This window comes from Lutra lutra, chromosome 3 (assembly GCF_902655055.1).
Source record: "Lutra lutra chromosome 3, mLutLut1.2, whole genome shotgun sequence".
Taxonomy (NCBI): domain Eukaryota; kingdom Metazoa; phylum Chordata; class Mammalia; order Carnivora; family Mustelidae; genus Lutra; species Lutra lutra.
The window spans coordinates 149,221,057-149,242,043 of NC_062280.1; the positions used below are offsets into that span (position 1 = coordinate 149,221,057).

The following is a 20,987-nucleotide window of genomic DNA, read 5'->3' on the forward strand; positions in this document are numbered from 1 at the left end:
CTGTCACTCTTGAAAGCCTCATAATTCTGTGGATATTTGGACTAATACTGGTCAGACTGTTGTGGCTTTTGAATCAGAAAAGAGAGTTAAAACTTGTGTGCCTTGTCCCTTGTTAGCTCTTTGAGTTTGGTCTTTGTGAAACACTGAAGTTTCTCAAAGAATATGAATGTCATTTGTCTTTGTCTATCTCATAGCTTGTACCTTTTAGTTGTTACTCCCATGCTTAAGATCATTTTGTTCTTTGAGTCAATGAATACTAGAAATAATTGATCAGTTTGGAACGAGAAGGAAAATAAATATTTTTTTGCAGTCCCCTAGTGTCTTATTCTTACGTTTTCCCATACATCTACCCATTCCTTCTGATACTGGTATAACTTTGCTACTTTTAATTATTTTGAGTCTGCTATAGACAATTGCAAGCTTATGATAAGTAATAACTTCTCTTTAACAGAAACCCTTCTGCTTATCCTTGGTTACCCATTCTAGCCAGGGTCTTTTGCCAATTTTTTGATACATCCCTGTTCTCTGTACACTGTGAGAGAATTTGTTTGGATAAAATATTGTAAGCAGTCTCAACATTACATATGCCCTATCCTGACTGTGCTACCTAGGTCGAGAAAAAAATGTACCATGGTGGTAAAGACAAAAGCAAATATGGGTGTATGACTGGTCAGAGGAGATGCCTGCCATAACGTAACTGATAGGGTCCTATGCGACTGGGACATGCGTATGTCTGCGAACTAGCCGAGGGTCAGCCTGGTGGCCTGTTACCTCTTTGCCTCCCTTCTGGCCTATTTGTAAATGGGAAGAGTTCATTAACAACTGTGATAAATCCCACTCAAGTATGTTTCCTGGTGGGACTCTCTGATTACTTTTCTATACCAGTTCAAGACTCCTGTGCTGGTGGACTACTATTTCCACAGAAACCAGAAGAGACTACTATATAAAGCACATCTGCCATAAGATACTGCAACTGTCTCAACGTTTTCTTGTCCTTAAAAGTGTTTTGTTGGTGCCCTTTATGCGGATTAAGTAATATGAACGACTAAAGATAAATGCACGTTTTGGCCCAAAATTTGCATCAGTGCCTGACACAATTTGAAATATCAGAGAGTTTGAGGAAGGTAGGTGCATTGAATGTTCAAGAATGACTTGGAATATGGGAATGGGAAGGGTCTGAGATTCTACCCTGCTTACAAGTTACCATGTTAGTTTACAACAGATTCTGAGAAGTTGGCAGAGAACATGAGACTCCTGAGCCAGAGACAGGACTTGATTAGTCACGATGCAGCAAGCTGCATAATCTTCATGTTTCTGCCGGTTCCTCATGCTCCCAGTTTCCACAGAGCAACGTAGGATGATATAGATGAATACTGTTCAGGCGGTATGTTTGTGTCTCCATGAGGAATCCCAAATTTAGGAGAATACAGTCTTTTTTTTTTTTAACTTTTTTTTTTAATTTATTTTCAGCATAACAGTATTCATTGTTTTTAGTACTTGGATGAGAGAATACAGTCTTTTATAATGAGCCATAAGCAAACCCGTTTAATAGCCCTTGTCCCAGAAGGAGATACTATCTTTATTACACTGGCAAGCAAACAAATTTACCTTCTCCTCTACCGAAAGTCAGTTCCCAGTTTCCTCTGCCTGTTCTTTATAAAAAGGTCCTTGAAAAGATTGCCCAGTACAGAACTTCTCAGTGCATCTACGTGCAAAATGTACAGAGGTACAAGAGACTCCTTAAAATTCTCTCCCAACATATGAAAGCCCAGGGAGTGATCTGGCTGTGAACTAACACTAACAAGAAGATTTGAACTTTTCTCTCTCCAGTCAAAGAAGCTTCGTAAGCTCTCTCTTTTAAGCTCACGTCCTGATGAAACTTTTTTTTTTCTTTTTTCCTGAAAGATTCAGTGCCAAGGTCTTTCTCATGAAAACTCAAGCTCTGAGATGCCAGTTAACCTTGCATTGCTAAGACTGGCCAAGTTGTTGTTTCTCTGGCCAAGCTTGTACATTTAAACTTTATAAAGGTTTTGTTTTTATGGTTTATAGTGTAGAGGAAAATGACAAAACCATCTAAATCCTATCTGAGTAACAGAGAAGTGAAAGCAAAAGCTTGTTGCCTAACGAATTAATCTCTTGTTTTCCAAGCCCTTCTTATTCATAGCTGTTACAGAAATCTGTAGAAGACGAGGAAGGCTAAGAGTAGGTGCAAAAGCAGGAATGACACCAATGGGTTAAAAGGGAACTGAATTGTATCAATGCAAAATGTAGTTAGAAAGAACTTCAGAGAATCAAGTAGAGAAAAGGTCAGGAGATGATATTTCTAAGAAACCAGAAGTGAGCCAATGATGTGTCTTTATTACATTTCTATTTGTGAAGCATTTCTCACTACTTCTTAATTATTTGTTTTTCACTTAGAAACTTGGTTTTATTATTTCAACAAACTTTATATCCTACTGCTGCTTCAAATGAGAAATGTGTTCATCTTAAATACAGGCTTTGGCAGAACAGCTCGTGTTTTAAATGAGAAATATAGTCATTGAAATGCAGGCTTCGGCATACGAGCTCATTATATTTGAGCCATGTCAAATGTTGACCTGAAATAGGAAAAAAAAAATCTTGGGGTGATGAGTTAAATTTAAGTAACCATTTTTTCTGTGGGATTTGATAACCTCTGCAAAAAGCACATAAAATTCTATATTGCTAGCATCTAATTTGAGACATATTAAAATGAATAGTTGTAATTCAGTGTTGCAAGTTGGGGACCATTTTGAAAAATATGCATGGTTAATATTTTCACTTTCAAAATTAGTAGGGTATAGAGAAAATATACAGAATTAAGGACCTAATATGATCTGGAATGAAACAACAACAACAACAACAACAACAACACCTGTCAACCTGTGATATATTGACAATTCCAGTGTAAATCTCATGTAATTTTATACCTAGGTATGAGTAAATGATCTTTAATTAGTTATTGGTTTATCAATCCCAAGTGAACTTTTACAGTATAGGTTTGCTTTCATGTAGATGTTATGTACTGTATTATGTTTTCATGTGTGTGGAGGAGAGCAGGCATCAATAGTCTCATCCAGTTTTTTTCCTTCTTCTTAAGAGAGAGAAAGAGAGAGCAGGAGGAGGGGCAGAGGGGGAAGGAAAGAGAGAATCCTAAGGAGACTCCCCACTGAGCACAGAGCCCCACATGGGGCTCAATCCTGGGACCCTGAGATCATGACCTGAGTCAAAATCAAGAGTGGGGCATTTAACCGACTCAGCCACCTCATCTACTTTTAAGTTTAATTTAACCAGAGTTAAATGTATATTATTTCTGATTTTGTTCTTTTCTCAACTCTTTCCACCTTTAACCTCTCATGACTTTAAAGGAATGGTAAAAAGAACAATTCCTTTATTCGTTACTTTATCTTCCAGTTATATAACATGCAGATAGCATTTGACAATTAAAGCATCTTTATATCTTTTCATTTAGGATGTATGTTTTTTTTTTAAATGTAGCTAAATGAAAACCAAAATACTATACATGGAATAAATCATGTTGCAAAAATTTTGTATCAAATCATGTTTATGATACCTCTAAATGCTTATCAGATTGTGTTTTCAGGGACCAGAACAGAATGAGATTAGTTTCAAAAAATAGTTTGTAAAACTCGAGGGCTACTGAAGGAAGTGTTTAAGGTGTGATCAGTAATTATTCATTGCAGATTATACATGTGAAAGCTATAGCTTTGAAGGACAAACACTTAAGTGAGGGCAGGCAGGCAGGTAACAAAGTGAGTCCTTTCTGATTAGGAGAAAGGACAGTCATAAGGTTATAATGGCATCTAAAGGGTAAGTCAGATTTGGATAAATTTCCACTATTGTCATGGTTTCAAAGTAAGAAAGAGCTACAGATTCCTGAAAATACCCACAATTAGGCAAGGATTCAGTGAAGGACAATAACTTTTCTTAGAATTAAAAATATTCATGGATAAGAGTAAAGATTTCAGGGATCTTGACACCTTGTGAGACAGATGAACGATCCCAGGACATGCTTTGAGCAGCATAGGAAGACTCCAGCTTGGAAAAGGATTCGAGGATTTCTCAAATATTAATGTGAAGTTCAATCATTGAAAGTACAGATCCTAATTTGGTTGCTCTAGGATGGGGTGTAACACGCTGTTTCTAATTAGCTTCAAGGTGCTATCAATGGTTTGGTTCAAGGAGTAACTTTGAGTAAATAGGGATCAGGCAACAGCTTAGAACAAGTAAAGTTAGATGATTGTTATCCTGGTGTTTTATTATAGTTTGTCCACATACACAGACACATGTGCACACATACACTATAATGCATGCCACCTCTTTTCATATACATGTATATTTTTCAGTACAAATCTTTTGGGTGATGGGCAGTAGGGAGGACACGTGATGTGATGAGCACTGGGTGTTATAAGCAACTAATGAATCATTGAACACTACATCAAAAAACTAATGATACACTCTATGTTGGCTAATTGAATTTAAATAGAATTCTAGACAAGAAATAACATGTAAAATCAGAAAACAAAAGAAGTGCCTTTTTTGTTCTCCATTTATCTTTTCATTTAATGACCTTAATTTTTAAAAATTTTTATGAAATTCAACTTATCACTTATTTTTTTAATGGCTTATGCTTTTGGTGTCTTGTCTAAATAATCTTTGCTAAACCTAAGGTTATGAAGATTTTCTCTCATGTTTTTTTATAAAACTTTTATAATTTTAGGCTTTATTTTTAGAATGGTTTTGTGATTCTTAAAATTTTGAGTATAGTTGACACACAGTGTTACATTAGTTTCAGGTATACAATGTGGTATGATTCAATTTCTTTATCAGTTATGCTCACCACAACTATAGCTCCCATCTGTCATCATATAATGCTATTACAATATCATTGTGCCCTATGCCCCGCCTTTTATTCTTATGACTTTTTTCATTCCCTAACTGGAAGCCTGTACCTCCCACTCTCCCTCACACATTTTGCTCATCCCTTCACTCCCTACCCCTCTGGCAACCATCAGTTTGTTCTCTGCATTTATAGGTATGCTCTACTTTTTATTTATTTGTTTGAATCATTTTTTTTAAAGATTTTATTTATTTATTTGACAGATCATAAGCAGGCAGAGAGGCAGGCAGAGAGAGAGGAGGAAGCAGGCTCCCCGCTGAGTAGAGAGCCCAATGCGGGGCTCGATCCCAGGACTCTGAGATCATGACCTGAGCCCAAGGCAGCGGCTTAACCCACTGAGCCACCCAAGTGCCCCTGTTTGAATCATTTTGAATTAAGTTTTGGAAATGATAAAAGCTATATACTTTAATCAAGGTTCATTTTTTTCCCCACATGGATATCCATTTTTTCTAGCACAATTTAAAAAAAAATTTTTTTAGAGATCTTATTTATTTATTTGACAGAGATCATAAGTAGACAGAGAGGCAGGCAGAGAGGCAGAGAGGGGGAAGCAGCCCCCTGCTGAACAGAGCCCAGTGCAGCTCTATTCCAGGACCCTGGGATCATGACCTGAGCCGAAGGCAGAGGCTTAACCAACTGAGCCACCCAGGTGCCCCCCAAAAGGATATTTTTTATCCATTGAATTGCCTTTGTACTTTTATTGAAAATTTATTGGTCTTGGAACGCCTGGATGGCTCAGTCATTTAAGCAGCTGCCTTCGGTTTGGGTCATGATCCCAGAGTTCTGGGACCAGGTCCCGCATTTGGCTCCTTGCTCAGTGGGGAGCCTGCTTCTTCCTCTTCCTCTGCCTCCTACTCTGCCTGCTTGTGCTCTCTTTCTCTAACAAATAAAAAATCTTTTAAAAAAATTAATTGATCAGAGATGTGTGATGCTTTTGGATTCTGTTTTCTATTAATCTCTGTTTATTATTCCATCTTACAGATTTGGTTACTGTAGCTTCACAGTAGGTCTTAATCAGGTGTTACAAATCTTCTCACTTTGTCTTTTCAAAAGTTGTTTAGATTATCTAGATCATTTGTATTTACATATAAATTTTAGAATTAACGCATCACTTTTTACTGAAAAAACCCCTGCTGTTTTAATTATGGCATTAAAACTATAGATCAATTTGGATCTTGTGAAATCTCAGTGTGGCTTTAATTTACATTTCCTTAATGACTAGTGATGTTGGATGTCTTTTAATGTAGTTTTTGCCTACTCACATACCTTTTTTTCCTGAAATCTGTTCAGATTTTCCCCATTTTATAATTAGTAATTTTTCTTACATGATTGTGTTGTAAAGTTTTAATTTATCCTGAATACAAGCCTTTTAAAATATGTATAATTTAAATATATTTTTCCAATCTATGGTCCATCTATGAATTACCTTAACAATGTCTTTGAAAGAGCTACATTTTAAATTATAAAGGCTCAAATATATTTTTAAGTGGTTCACACTCTTTGTTGTATATCTAAGAAATGTCAAGGTCATGAAAACTTTTTTCCTATGTATTCTTCAAAAAGATGAATGGCTTTACCATTTACATTTAAGCCTATTACTATTTTGGGTTGATTTTTATGTATGGCATGAGGTAAGGGTCAAGGATTTTTTCCATGTGGATTATAGATACACATTTGTTCCATCCTTATTTATTTAAAAGATCATGCTTTGCTAAATGAATTGTCTTGGCACAATCAATTGTTCTATATATGTGTATATCTATTTCTGGACTATCTTTGGATTTGAGGTTCGATTAACTTTTTAACAAGAAACAATTCATCATGTTAACAGGAAAAGAGAAGAAAACATGATTATCTCAGTAGTTGCAGAAATATCATTAATCAAAATTCAACACCCATTTGTGATATAACTTGGAGTAAATTAAGAGTAGAGAAATCTGATAAAGGATAGCTATAAAAATATACAACTAACATAATACTTACTATTGAAAGAGTGAATAATTTCCCCTTAAAATTAGAAAAAACATGGTTGTTCACTCATTACTTTTACTTTTATTGTACTTAAAGTTCTAGAAAAGGAAATAAAAGGCATCTGGAATGGAAAGGAAGAAGTAAACTACTCTTTATTTCTGTGTGACCTATTATCCATGTAGAAAATCCAACAGAATCTATAAAAATGCTGTTAGAACTAGTGAATGAGTTTTGCAAGTTCTCAGTATACATGAATTATATGCCAAAATAAATATGTATCTATGTATAAGCAAGAAATGACCTGAATTTTTTAAGAGTCCCATTTTATGAAGTAGAAAAAAAAATAGGAAAAATTTGAATATATGAATGATCTGTACCCTAGAACCTAGAAAATACTGTTGAGAAAAATTAAAGAATAATTGAATATATGGAGAGATTATTTGTTGGTCAAAATCCTCTATGCTGTTAAGATATCAGTATTTTCCAATTGATTTATAGATTCAATACAATCCTACCAAAATCTCAGCTGAGTTTTTGGTTAGAATTTGACAAACTATTTATAAAATTCATATTTGAATGCATAGAATAACCAAAACAATATCGAGAAGGAACAAAACAGTGGGATTAATAAATGGTACATGATTTTATGACCTACTGTAAGGCTATCATATTCAATAAGTCTGGTATTCATGTCAACAGAGACAAATAGATTGACACAACAAAATGGAGAGTCCCAAAACACAGACACATATATATATGGTCATTGATTTCTGACAATAGTTAAAAGGCAATTCAATAGAGAGAATTTTTTTTTCAACAAATGGAGCTTGAAAAATTGAACATTTATATGCAACAAATTAACCTCTCCACATAACTTACACTGTATGTAAAAATAAATCAAAATTGGTTGCAGGCCTAAGTGTAATTCCCCAAACGATAAAATTTTTAGGAGAAACAGGAGAAAATTTTGTAACCTTGGGTTAAATAAGATTTCTATTCTTTTTAAATTAATTTTATTTGTTTTTAGAAAGAGAAGGAGACAGAGTGAGGCAGGGGCAGGAGAGGGAGTGAGAGAATCCTAAGCAGTCTCCATGATCAACACGGAGCCTGATGTGGGGCTTAATCTCACAACCCTAAGATCATGACCTGAGTAGAAATCCAGAGTTGGGTGCCAACTGACTGAATCACCCAGGTGTCCCTTAAGTAAGTTTTCTTAGATACAACCCCCCCAAAACATGATCAAGTAAAGAATAAATTGATAAATCAGATCTCATCAAAATTAATGTTCTTCTTTTTAAAAGACAATGCTAAAAGAACCAAAAGACAACAATAAGCCTTGGCAAAGAATTTGAAAATCATTTGTCTATCTGATAAATGACTTGTATATAAAAATATAGGTAACCCTCAAAACCCAATACTAAGAAAATAGTCCAATAAAAATGGGCAAAGGATTTTTGTGGCCACTTCAGCAAGAAGGGATTACATATAGCAAAAAGAAAATATGGAAATACTGTCTACATTGCTAGTTATTAGGGGAATGAAAAATTAAAACCTAATGAAGTATTATTACATCTTGATAAGAATGGATAAAAATAAAAAATAGGGATGCCTGGGTGACTCAGTCAGTTGAGCATCTGCCTTCAGCTCAGGTCATTATCCTAGAAATAGAGATGGAGCCCTGCTTTGGACTCCCTGCTCAGCAGGGAAGCCTGGTTCTCTATCTCCCTTTGCCTGCCATTTCCCCTGCTTGTGCTCTCTCCCTGTCTCTCTGTCAAATAAATCAATAAAATCTTTAAAGAAATTAAGGCTGTAAAATATCAAATCATGTTTTCCTCCACGTGTCTTATTTTGAACATTATCATTACAGTTATGAAGAACAAAATCTATAAGTTCATAAACCATTTGTATTTAGCAAAGAAGGTCAAGGAAATAACCCCTGCCCTTAAGAAGTTTATAATCTATTAAAGAACACCAGTTTACATTTAAAATTTCAGATTGCATTTCTGGAAATCAACAACTATTAATCATATGCAGATAATTTGAAGTGAAACAAATTCAGTACCTGAAGGTATGCAGATTTTAAAGTTTTTATTTTTTTTTAAATTTTTTTATTTTTTCAGCATAACAGTATTCATTATTTTTGCACCACACCCAGTGCTCCATGCAATCCGTGCCCTCTACAATACCCACCACCTGGTGCCCCCAACCTCCCACCCGGTATGCAGATTTTAATAGTAATCAGCTGAGTTCATATTTTTGTGGGATGGCTTGTAGGAGTGTTTTTCTCTTGTAGCAAAACTTCTTTTGTACCTGTGGATTCTCAGGTCTCAGCTCAGGATACCAAGTAAATAACTTGCTCAGCACGTGATTGGGAATTCAGTAAACACTGAATTGACACCCAAAGGATCTTTTTCTGCACCTCAGGGCAAACCTGTCACTTCTTCTGCACACTTCTGTCTAAGTCTTTATATTAGATATAAGAATATGCAATTTGGTTACTATTAGCCTTGAAATGGATTTTCTTTTTTCCTGAATGAGTCATGATTTTAGTGTGCAAAAGAACAGCATTTCATTGCCTCTTGTATTCCTTTAAAAACCAAAAATGAGAGTTTTATACAGTTGTTTTAAGTCTCATGACAATAACAACTAAGATTTGTTGAGTAACTTGTGTATACCAACCATTTCTCATGCTCTTTCTCAGTTGAGCCTCATATTATTTTTGCTCCGGTTGTTAGGGATTGTTATATTGACATAGGTTTTTGGTCTTTATTTATACATTGTGTTTTTTATTTATTTTCTTCCAAAGCTAAAGGGCAAATGCATTCTTTATCCACAGGAAGAATAAAAGGATGGATGTTGTATGGAAATTTATTGTGATATCATAATGAATTCTTATACAAATTTGAACTCAGGATCATCCATAACGTAATCAGAATGGTAAATGTGTGCAGGTTGTTTATCCTTACATGTCAACATGTGCCACATTATCCTACACAGTGTATGTCAGATTCATTTGCATAAGAACAATCAGATTTAGAATAAACAGAGTTTACAAATGCATTAAGAACAGCGAAGAATTTGGTCCTTGGAAGAGACGAACAGTGTTGCAATACTTGTTAACTGTCTCCTTACTTAAGAAGCACTACGGTGTGTGCTATTTGGATGCTTTTTAGCATAGTAAATCTATTTCTGTGGCTCAAACGTAATGTATTAAGAAAGTCAACATGCTCTGCCCGAATTTTAGAAAACATGTGGGTGCGATGCTGGATTTTGATGATCCATTCAACCTGGAATTTAGCCTAGACATGAGTCACTAAAACTTAGATAGAAAAGAAACAAAACAAACCTCATCCTCCACAGACGTGCGTTGAGTTTTGCTGTAGAAACAGATGGCAAAGTAGAAAAGCTGGTAGGAAATTGATTGAATTGGAAAAATCAGATGTGGAAAAATCAAGTAATTCAACCAATCCAATAGCTTGTCTTGAGGTTTCAGAACTTTTCTTTACCACACACTCTCCAGAATGTTTTTTCCCATGTAATTAGGAGCCACAGGTGATTATTATTTCTTTATCCTTCCCCTTAAGGAAACTTTATTTCTTATTCTAAAAGTCTCTACTCTCAAAAGTATTTCCACAAGCATGCATTTTAGTACCTAACTTCATGTTTTGAATTCTACTTGAAAAATATTCTCATCCCTTAATGTGCATGCCTTACAACATTTGTAGATAGTCTCATGTCTGTCAACCTTAATCACTACTTAGCCAAACTTACATTTATATATATGTTACTTCTCTTTGAGGGATTCACAAATGAAGCCTATTTCTGTAATTTGTCTTCTTTACTGAATTGTTTTTAAATTTTATTTCCAGGTTTTATATTCTGTGGCCATCTCTTTTCAAACCCAGTTTTCTGGGCATCTTCCAATTCAGTTGGAGGGAAACTTGTGCATTTTAGAATAGGAGACTCAAAATGAAGCCAAGGGATATAATTTGGAAAACATCAAAGCCAATTAAAAAATGAAATACAAATAAAGAATGTATGCTGCCACTAGATCAAAAACAGGGAGTATTTGCACTCCTGAGTGGCCAGAATGACATATTAAAACCAGTTCATCTTTTTCCCCCTCTCTACCATGTAAAGTAGATTGTTAGACCAGTCTACCCAATCTTCATGTTGGCTTTGTTTCTGTTAAGAGTGTACAAGCAGGGACGCCTGGGTGGCTCAGTTGGTTAAGCAGCTGCCTTTGGCTCAGGTCATGATCCCAGCGTCCTGGGATCAAGTCCCACATCGGGCTCCTTGCTTGGCGGGGAGCCTGCTTCTCCCTCTGCCTCTGCCTGCCATTCTGTCTGCCTGTGCTTGCTCTCTCTCCCTCTCTCTCTGACAAATAAATAAAATCTTTAAAAACAACAACAAAAAAACCCTTGAAAAAAAAAGTGTACAAGCAACATGATGACTCCTTGAAAAGATATATTGCTATAGAGAGTCAATAGTTAGAGCCTTCACTTCTCCTTAGTCACTCGTGGCCCTGGTATGCACTTCCGAAGAAGTGATTATTGAGAAAAGAGATCATGAAGGGGCCTCCGAAGTAGAGGTGATGTGTATCAACTCTACTTAAATAAATAAAAAAAAAATCAGAATGGCAACAGAGGAAAAACAACCACAAAACAAAACCCAGCCACCCCACCCCCCCACCAAAAAAACAAAGAGGTGTCCTACCCTGGAGACCAACATACAAAGCATTCCATTGGTGGAGCACCAAGACAGTAGTAGAAGTTATGTACGTATATTTGTCCACAAATTAGAATGGAAACAACTTTGACCATTGTTTAATAATATATGCACACATGTGGGCACCGTAATTTGATCTCTGTGTCAGCCCTGAGACGTTGCGGTGGGGGGGTAAATTCTCTACCAAGAGGCTGCCCGTGGTGTGCTCCTCTTCTGCTGGTTCAGGGTACATTGAGGTATATCACAGTCTACTTTTGCACAGGTCATAGGGTGTCAGATTATATTGTAAACCACATTAATCCTCACAAAATGAACAGATTGCTTGAAAAAATAGTGACCATATGGAGATCACAATTAAGGAACACACCAATAATAGTGCAAGGAGTGTGCACAAGAAAATGGCAGAGCTGGCTCTCCCATTCCTTGTGTGAGCTCTCCCTAGGACTCGTACTGAAGTAAAGCAATTATGATCCACTCAGTGCACAGAATGCCTAGGGAAATGAGCTGGTGATACTAGGAAGCCTAAGAAACCAAAGCAGGAGGACAGAGTTCTATAATGTTTTCAATTACGCTTAACGTTTTGTGATACCTAATGCAGTACTCTGTGTCTTCACTAAGCATAAAGACGCTTGTTTAAAAACCTCTGAGATTTCCTGTTTATTTAAACAGAATTCAAAAATGCCACTTGGTTTTCGTGGATAATAGAAACGGTTGAGAACAGTAGAGAACAGTGAGATACAAGCTAAAATACATTCCTTTGGCAGTAAATACTGGCACAAAGAAAATACTGTTTAATATTTGAAGAAACAAGTATTAGAACAAATTCACAGTGTGGGAGGTTTGCTGTGCAGTTGGTTGAAGGAACAGATGTTTCTAACGTGCCCGAGCTTATGGTATTTGCAAGATTTTGTTTTAATAATGAAATATAAAAGTAATTATTTTTGTGAGCCACTTGACTAAAGAAAAAGAGGTACTGGGCTTATACTTTAATGAAAACATTTTACCAACAAATTATGGAGGTATAAATGCTTATATTAGTGGCAGCTTGGCTGAAATTTATAAGAATGATTATAGGGCAAGGGCACAGAGCTGGCATCCCATTTAAAATATTTTTGTTCTAATTCATAGCAAAGCAGAGAAGTGAAACCACAAGGATGCAAAGTGCTATGGCCTTTCTCTGAGTTTGTAAACACAGTAGTGTTAGCTGGTGTTAATAAAAACTTCCTCTGAGCCAGGTTCTATTCTTTAGTGATTTACATGTTCACTCATTTAGTCATCAAAACTCTTGCGGGATGATACAATTATTGTCTTTTCTCAGGTAAGGAAACTGTGGTACAGAGAAGTTTGTAACCCTCCTGAAGATCATACCGTTAGAATGTGGTTAAGCCAGGTTAATCTGGTCCGTTTGACTCCAGGGACAATTACTGAATTCTACTGTCTATATGCATTTATATCTTTTTTCAGCTGTAATAACTGTTTGTATATATATTATATATGTAAAATAACCATATATATATGTGTGTGTGTATATATACAGATATATATACACACACACAATTTAGAAGCAGCAGACTTTCAATCACTGCATATTTAATTGCATTTCTCATAAAAATATTATTAAAACGATTTTTTTAGTGGAGAAGAAAGTTTCTTAGTCTTTAGTAAGTACTACAAAATATAATTATTTAGTTTCATCCTTAGACCTAAATTTTCTATTTTCATGTATTTTTGTCACATACATAGCATGCTTATAACTATATATAATGTGTATGTTAATGAGTGTATTTTTGTGTATGAGTGCATAGTTTTTTATTAGACTGCAACTGCAAAAATTTTACTGATGTGGGTACAATCAAACACTTCTGGGGATTGGTGAGTTAAAGAATGAATTGGTACTAAATGAGAAAAGAAACTGGAAAAAGCATGAAAGATAGTGAATGGGAAGAGGATTGTAAAGGCTCTGTATTGGGAGTAACCATGGGGAATTGGTGGAAATGCAGGGAGGAAGGTATGGATGGACCATGAAGAGCCAGAAAAGTGTTGGGCATGAGATGAGGGTGGAAGGGGTGTTGTGGAGAAAGTAGAAGGTCTGTCCTGAAGGAGGTCAGTGGGAGGTGATGGCTCTTGGACTAGGTTGGTGGTATAGAAATGAAGAAAAGATTTATGGAGAAAGATCTCCCTGTCTGTATATCTATCTATCATTCTATCTATCTATCTACCTATCTGTCATCTACCTACTTACCTATCCATCCAACTGTCCATCCGTCTATCCATCCATTCCATCCACACATACATCCAAGAGAAGATGATTGTCATGGTGATGAAGGGCAAGGGCGATGGAAGGTAGCAAAGGAGTATTCAACATTTTGATCAAGTAGGTTTCTAATTGCCTAGTAAGTTAAAAACTGAAAATGGACATGTAAATGTTATTATTATAAATTTAAGTTCAATTAGCTGACATACAGTACATCATTAGTTTCAGATGTTGTGTTCAAAGTTGATCAGTTTCATTCCTTATAATATCTGATACTTAAGAGTAATTTGAGGGTGCCTGTGTGGCTCAGTGGGTTGAATATCTGCCTTCAGCTTCGGTCATGATCCTGGGGTCCTGGGTTCGAGCCCTGCATCGGGCTCCCTGCTCAGTAGGGACTCTGCTTCTCCCTCTGCCCCTCCCACCCCCTAGTGCTCTCTCTCCCTCTCAAATAAATGAATAAAATTTTTTAAAAAAGTAATTTGAAACACTTCAATATTGAGTTTCTCACTATATGAGTTCTTAATAATCTATAAACAAATACCTAAAGGGACTTAAGATTTTATGTCTATCATAAAATGAGGAATTTTTTTATATCTTGAATAAGTCTATAACTAATAGGTTTGCATGAACTTTAAGTGCTCTTTTTAGTCATATAAATGTCTGTCTCACCCAGAGATGCATCTTAAGAGAAAGATCCAGCACATGTATAATCTTCACAGTTCCTTGTCTCTGAATATTATTGTTACTTTTTTAAGAATATCTTTTTCTTTGGACTTCTGAGAGTTTGACCTTAATCAGTACCTCCATATAGTTGCATAAAAGTGAAGGAAAAAGCTCTCCTCTCTTTTAAGAAAGAAGAAAGGGCACTTGGGCTCTGAGGTTGCTGATTGAAGGTCACCATGAAATGGTATGTTCCACGCCTCTCATGGGTGGTGATGGGTGGGTCTAAAGCTTCAGAACTTTGAGACTGGAGGTGGGGCTGGAATAGTGTTTTTGAGGATTATGGTGGTGTGTCTCTCATTAGTGTTGCATCGCAAACATTATGGAAGACTTCCAAAGCTTCCTTATAAAATACCCATGTTACTCTGAATCTCTGAAGAGACACTGAGACTATGAGTCAACATAAAGTCTTCAGCTAAAAAGAAAGTAAATGAGTAAATAAATGAATAATCCAGGAAATCGTAGTGAGAGGGAGTTTTATGAGCTTTGCAATATTGGAAGAAAGTAAAATTGGGCCCTGCAGTAGCAGATATTTAATTGAACTTTAAAATGAGGGGAGTCTGTGAATTTTGTGAGCATTGTGTACTTTGAGAAAGTCTTCTTAAACTTCTTCCTATATTCAGTATGAATTTTGAAAAAAGCTTTTGAAGAGTATTTTGGAAATGCAGGGTATATTGACATATTCTAGGGAAGCAGGGGGTGCAGGATCCATTAGTTCCAATCTTTCAGATTCCTTTGATTTGATGTGTTAATACAAAAGACATTAGAATTAATAGCTGCTTCTCCAGATGGAGCATGTCTGGCTGTTAAGAGCCCTTAAACAGCCTCTCTCCCTCTAATGGGACAATATGATACTAGAGTATAAGGAGTAAAAAGATGTAAGGGTCATTATTATATCCTATGAATCTCTGCAATATAATAGCAGATGGCTAATTAGGACAAAAGTTTTTCAGTTAGATACTGGAAATTTCAAAGTGCCCACTGCCCTTTTTACTTTATTTTATTTTATGTCTGGAGGTTTTCATGTTAAACTTATATTAAAAGCACAGCAAGGTGAAAATGGAAAGAGTTATTATCTTGACACAGGATGACTTTGGTTCATCCTGCAATAGTTACCTGCCTACATTTTAAGTTTCAAGTCTTTTCCCTCCCACTTAGACCTCTCATTAGTGATTCATGAATGAAGTCCTTTCTTAGTGTAACACATTTTTTTTTTTTTTTTGGTATCTGGGTTAGATGATTCGATATATTCAATGAAGGTAAAAAAAATGCATCCATTTGGACAAGAAAAGGTCGAAGTAACTTGAGCCATTAAAAATTAATTATAATTATTCCCTGTACTTGGCATCCAAACATCATCAAACAAGACTGGAGAATTTCCTGCACTTGAATCATTATAAAATTTTAGGGTGGTCAGCACACAGTAGAGTTAACAAATAGATGACAATGTGTTACTCAAGCCCATCGTCCCCTCCCAGGAAAATGGCCGTGGTTGGTAATAAGATCTCAACTTTCTTTGTTGCTGACCTCTAGACTTATTAACACAGATGATATCAATAATGATACTTGACATATGAATTAAAACACATCTGCCGTTGCTTATTTACAATGGGAATATTTTAACCAAAAACTTGTGTAAGAAAGAGAACTGAATATGTAAAAACAATCATTGGAGGCACCTGTAACATAGCAAGCTCGGGGGTATGGTATGTGGTACTGAGACTATGGAGCCCTTTGACTGTTAGGTCTGGCAGCCCTGTTATCCCCCTGATTTGATTGTTCTCCTTTTTCATTTCCTATTAAATTTCTAATAGAGAAGAGGAAAAATTGATGAAGAGGCCTGACTTGGAGCTATGTGGAAACGTCTTTTGAGGGAGGAGATTCCAAAAGTGGAATCAATAGTGGATGATATGAATTTCTTTATATTTTCTAGAAATTTACTTCTCGATGATTTAAGACATCAGTATCATTTTTCCTTCAAAATCTCCCATGTAATATTAAAATATCACTTAATTATGAAAAAGGTCTGAGTGGTTAAAAAGGTAAAAATAAAATTATTACAAAATTATGTTAACAATTGTCAAAATAATTTGTAAAAAATAAAAAGATGACCCCTTTGCATATTTTTTTTTCTTAAGAATATCTTTGATTATGACATCATCCTGGTACAACTGGTACACAAATATTTTGTAGGAATGTTTCCACTGAGGAATAGAATTTCTTCCAGATACCAACACTTCCTAGGTATGAGCCCGAATTGGGTTCAATTTTAGATGGTGTATTAGGTACGTATTGCTGCATAACAAATGACTCCAAAACTTAGTGGCTTAAAATGACAAAGGTTTATTTTTTTATATAAATTTAAAAAAATATTTATTTATTTGACACAGAGAGACACAGCAAGAGAGGGAACACAAGCAGGAGGAGTGGGAGAGGGAGAAGCACGCTTCCCATTGAGCAGGGAGCCCGGTATGGAGCTCAATTCCAGGACACTGGGATCATGACCTGAACCTAAGGCAGACACTTAATGACTGAGCCACCCAGGTGCCCCTGTGACAAAGGTTTATTATGTCAAGGTTTCTATGGGTCAAGAATCTAGGGGCATGTAGGTGTCTGTAGTTCAGGTTCTCTCACAGGTGATGACCAGGCTGTAGTCATCTCAAGGCCCATTTGGGGAAAGATCTGTTGCCATGTTCACTCAGTGATTACTGACATGGCTCAGGACATCACTAGCTGATGGCCAGTTCCTTGCCATGTGGGCCTCTCCATAAGGTGGTTCCATGGCAGCTGGCTTGCCTCGGAGCAAGACAGCAAGATGGGGGGGTGGTTGGGGGGGCAAACAAGGCAGAAGCCACAGCCCTTCTGAAATCTAATTGCAGAAATGTCTCCTATCACTTTTGCTGTATTCTGTGTATTAGAAGGGAGTCACTAGGTGCAGTCTACATACAAAGGAAAAGGGTGCTCTTCCAGAGCATGGAAGAATCAATGAGGCCATCTTAGAGATTGTCTATTACAGAAGACATGTACTACATTGTAAAGCAGGAATTTATTTTAACTTTTTATTCTAAAAGATGATTCTTCTTCAGCATTATCGGAAAATCAATGATCCTTTGATTATTTTGTGTAGGAAAGCTAATTGAAACCTTTGGGAAGTAGATTATCTAATTCAACAATTCATTTAGATATATGAGACATTTTTGCCAAGTAGAAGCAGGAGAAAGAAATTCCATAATTTTTCTTAAAATAATGGTAAATGGGGTTTTATTTGTAGAAAAAAAAATCAAGTCTGTCTATTCCAGAATTTTTATTCAAAATAAAGTATGTAACTTTTAAGGATTTGGGTATTTTAAAACACATTCACTTAAAGTAATAGGAATTTTGTCAGCTAACGCCATCTTACAACCTTTTTCAGTTGGTTTTCCATTTTTACTTCCTGTTTTTCAATCCCTGGAAAAGAGATTTCCTGTCTTTTCCATTCTTAAATAATTTCTCAACTTACAATAAAATTGCTCAGAAATAAATATTCTTTGTCCTTCTGCATAAGAGACTGAGTGACCAGAGTAATTCTGAAAGAATAGACAATGATGACTAAATGTTTGGTAGTCAAAAATCCTGTATTTTGAAGACGGATTACCCTTCAAAAGAGAAATCAGTATAATAGGACAAGAGTGTTTGTAACCTGTTGCAAACAAATAAAAACTGCTTTGTGTGTGTGTGTGATATCTGAAACATATCTGTAATTTTGTTCAAATATCTTCACTAGACTTCTGGTAGTGGAAATCTTAAGAGTTCTCAAGACTTTAAGAATGTTTTAATGTTACCTATGCTATTTTGTATAATATACAGATATGTTCCATTCGATGATTGTAAGCAATTTTCTCCTAATATGTTATTTGATGAATAATTCTTTGTTTCAGTAAGGTCACTTTAATAGCCAGGCATATTTTGGCTGTATTATTTGCAATTAGCGTGGATACCTATTTTGTCTACATAGAATAAAGAATTATTAGTATATATATATTTTTTGTTAACAATCAGCTTATGTTTTCTGTATCATTTCCTCACGAGCTCTCCAGTTAGTACAGGCTATGTATACACAGAATTTTTTCAGAGCACTGTAAATATCTGTTAAAATTTAATCTTTCTATGTCCAGTCCTACCTTTAAATCATTCTCTTCATTGCTAAGAATTTTTCTGTTCTCTTGAACTTTCTATGTATTTGAAACTATTTTCTATGAAAAGAATGTGAGATCTTCAGTCTATTTAGATCTAGATATATCTTTCATATGGAATTTAGATTTAACTTTGTAAAAGCAAAATATAATTATCATTCCTGTCTATGTAGTGCTGTCTTTTGGAAACCTAGGTCATATGATCAACATAAATCTGGAAATTGGATTTCTAAATTTGGCATTTGATTTTGACATGAAACAATATTAACCCAAAGAATATTCAAAGACTAAATGAAAGTTAAATTCATTCTTTAAAATTATTATCAATATTTAATTTGGGCCTAAACAGCAGTCCCAACAAAATGGAGCTAGAGAAAGAGGAATGTCTTGTTTTACTAATTTTTTTTAAAAAGCCCAAGATCTTTAACACTTTGATAAAACAGGATTAAAAAAAAAAAAAAAGAAAACCACCTAAAATATAGTGAGTTTTTATATATATTTTTTTAGTCTTGAAAACTTGGATTCAGCAGTTTCCAGTATCTGAAATTGCCATGAAATATATTTAATACCTATAATAAGGTCTTGTTTACTCAAAATGTAACCAAGTATCATGGGGGACACCTCATGCGATGTAAGTTACTTTTTCTCAGGATTCAGAAACCTTCATGGTCATTGAGTAATCTCTGCTAGGCTCCAGGGTGGGGCTGGGGGAATGTAGGGATCATTACCAGCTGGATTCAGAGGAGGTGAGGGACCACACTCAGGTAGAGCCACACTACTGATGAAGCAGCCTGGACTCCCCTTCTTGGAATCCCAACACCAGAAGAAAAGCCACAACTGTCTCAGAAATGCTTTTGTGTACTTTTATGTAACTTAATAAATTTCCAAATGTGTTGTTGGCTCAAACCAAACAATATATTTCTAATTTACAATTGCTGTTCTGTGAGATGGTGGGCAGTTTTCTGTGCAATAAAATGGTACATCAAGATTTGTAGGCAGTTCTCACTGTGAACATAGTGCATTGGGACAAGCATAAATGATACCATTAAAGATTCATTCCGCAACCCTCACTAGAGTTTTATACAGCTACATGGCATTACTTTTAATACAGATTTAGAATATATTTTTTCTTTCCTTTCGTTTTATAGTTTAAGTATTTGTGGTTTGTTTGGTGTAGCACCTGCTTTGATGTTAACCTTCCAAGATGGAGCACCTCCCATTTGAGTATCTCCTCAGCTGTTTCTCCAGACTCTCCTTAAAAGAAATACTTGTGAGGATTTCTTGCAAAGTAAGTGCAGCTCATCTCTTCTGTTCATGACCTTCTCAGAAACTGAGACCTAACACTGAGCTAAGATGGACTGCCCTCTCTCAAACCATTCCTGGAGCAAGAAAATTTAATGTTTATTTAACAAAAGACTTTTGGTTGGGATACAAAGTCATATGTAAAAAGAGAGAGAAAAGGTTAAAAATCGATGATATCAATAAAGTTCTGTTTGTTAAAAAATAAGAGACTGTCTTCAAGGCATGTACAATTTGTCTGGTACTTTAGGCGCTGAGAAATAAATCAGAACACCAGATTTGCTTTGGCCACACCCCCCTGTAGCTTAGACTTCTCACGGCTGGAAATTGTCTGCTATACCCAGTGAAACACTTTGGGGTCTTTCAAACTTCTCTTTTTAAATGTAAATATTATTTTACTTGCTATAAAATACTTCTTAGTTTTTCTCTTGATTTTTATCTCTAAGGGTTCTTTTAACCATTTTTGGGATCACAGCTCCCCATGATTGTTTGATTCATCTGTTCATTCAACCAATTTTTTTAAACGTGTGTGTTTTCAAGAGACCTTGAAAGCTGGGTCCACAGAAAAACTAACTTGCAGAGAATAGTGTATACACAGTCTTTGTCTACAATTTCTGGGATTTATGGAGTCTCTTCAGACCATCCAGGCATTTCTCTAAGAACACCTGTTCTATTTTTCTTTTTCTTCAGCATGCAAATGTATTCTAGAGTGACTCTCCCTTAGTTAAAACAAACAACACAAAAATATCCCTTCATTTGAATGCTTTAGGCTCTGGCATAGTTAAAAAAAATGCATTCCTCTTTCAACATTCATTATCTTCCAGCTACCATTCCATTTCTTTTCTTCCCTTCAGGGGTATAATCACTTTCTCCGGCTTCCCACATCTCATCGATTGCTCAGGCT

General features: G+C 35.7%; 1 long non-coding RNA gene across 1 annotated transcript in view; it reads left to right on the forward strand.

Annotated features, from left to right (window-relative positions):
• The window catches only part of LOC125094665 (uncharacterized), a 51,817-nt gene extending 31,567 nt beyond the window's left edge, over positions 1–20,250 (forward strand). The window contains exons 2-3 of the long non-coding RNA XR_007125648.1: positions 14,648–14,799; positions 19,933–20,250. This is a non-coding gene — a long non-coding RNA (uncharacterized LOC125094665). The remainder of the gene's footprint in view (positions 1–14,647; positions 14,800–19,932) is intronic.
• The last annotated feature ends 737 nt before the right edge of the window (positions 20,251–20,987 follow it).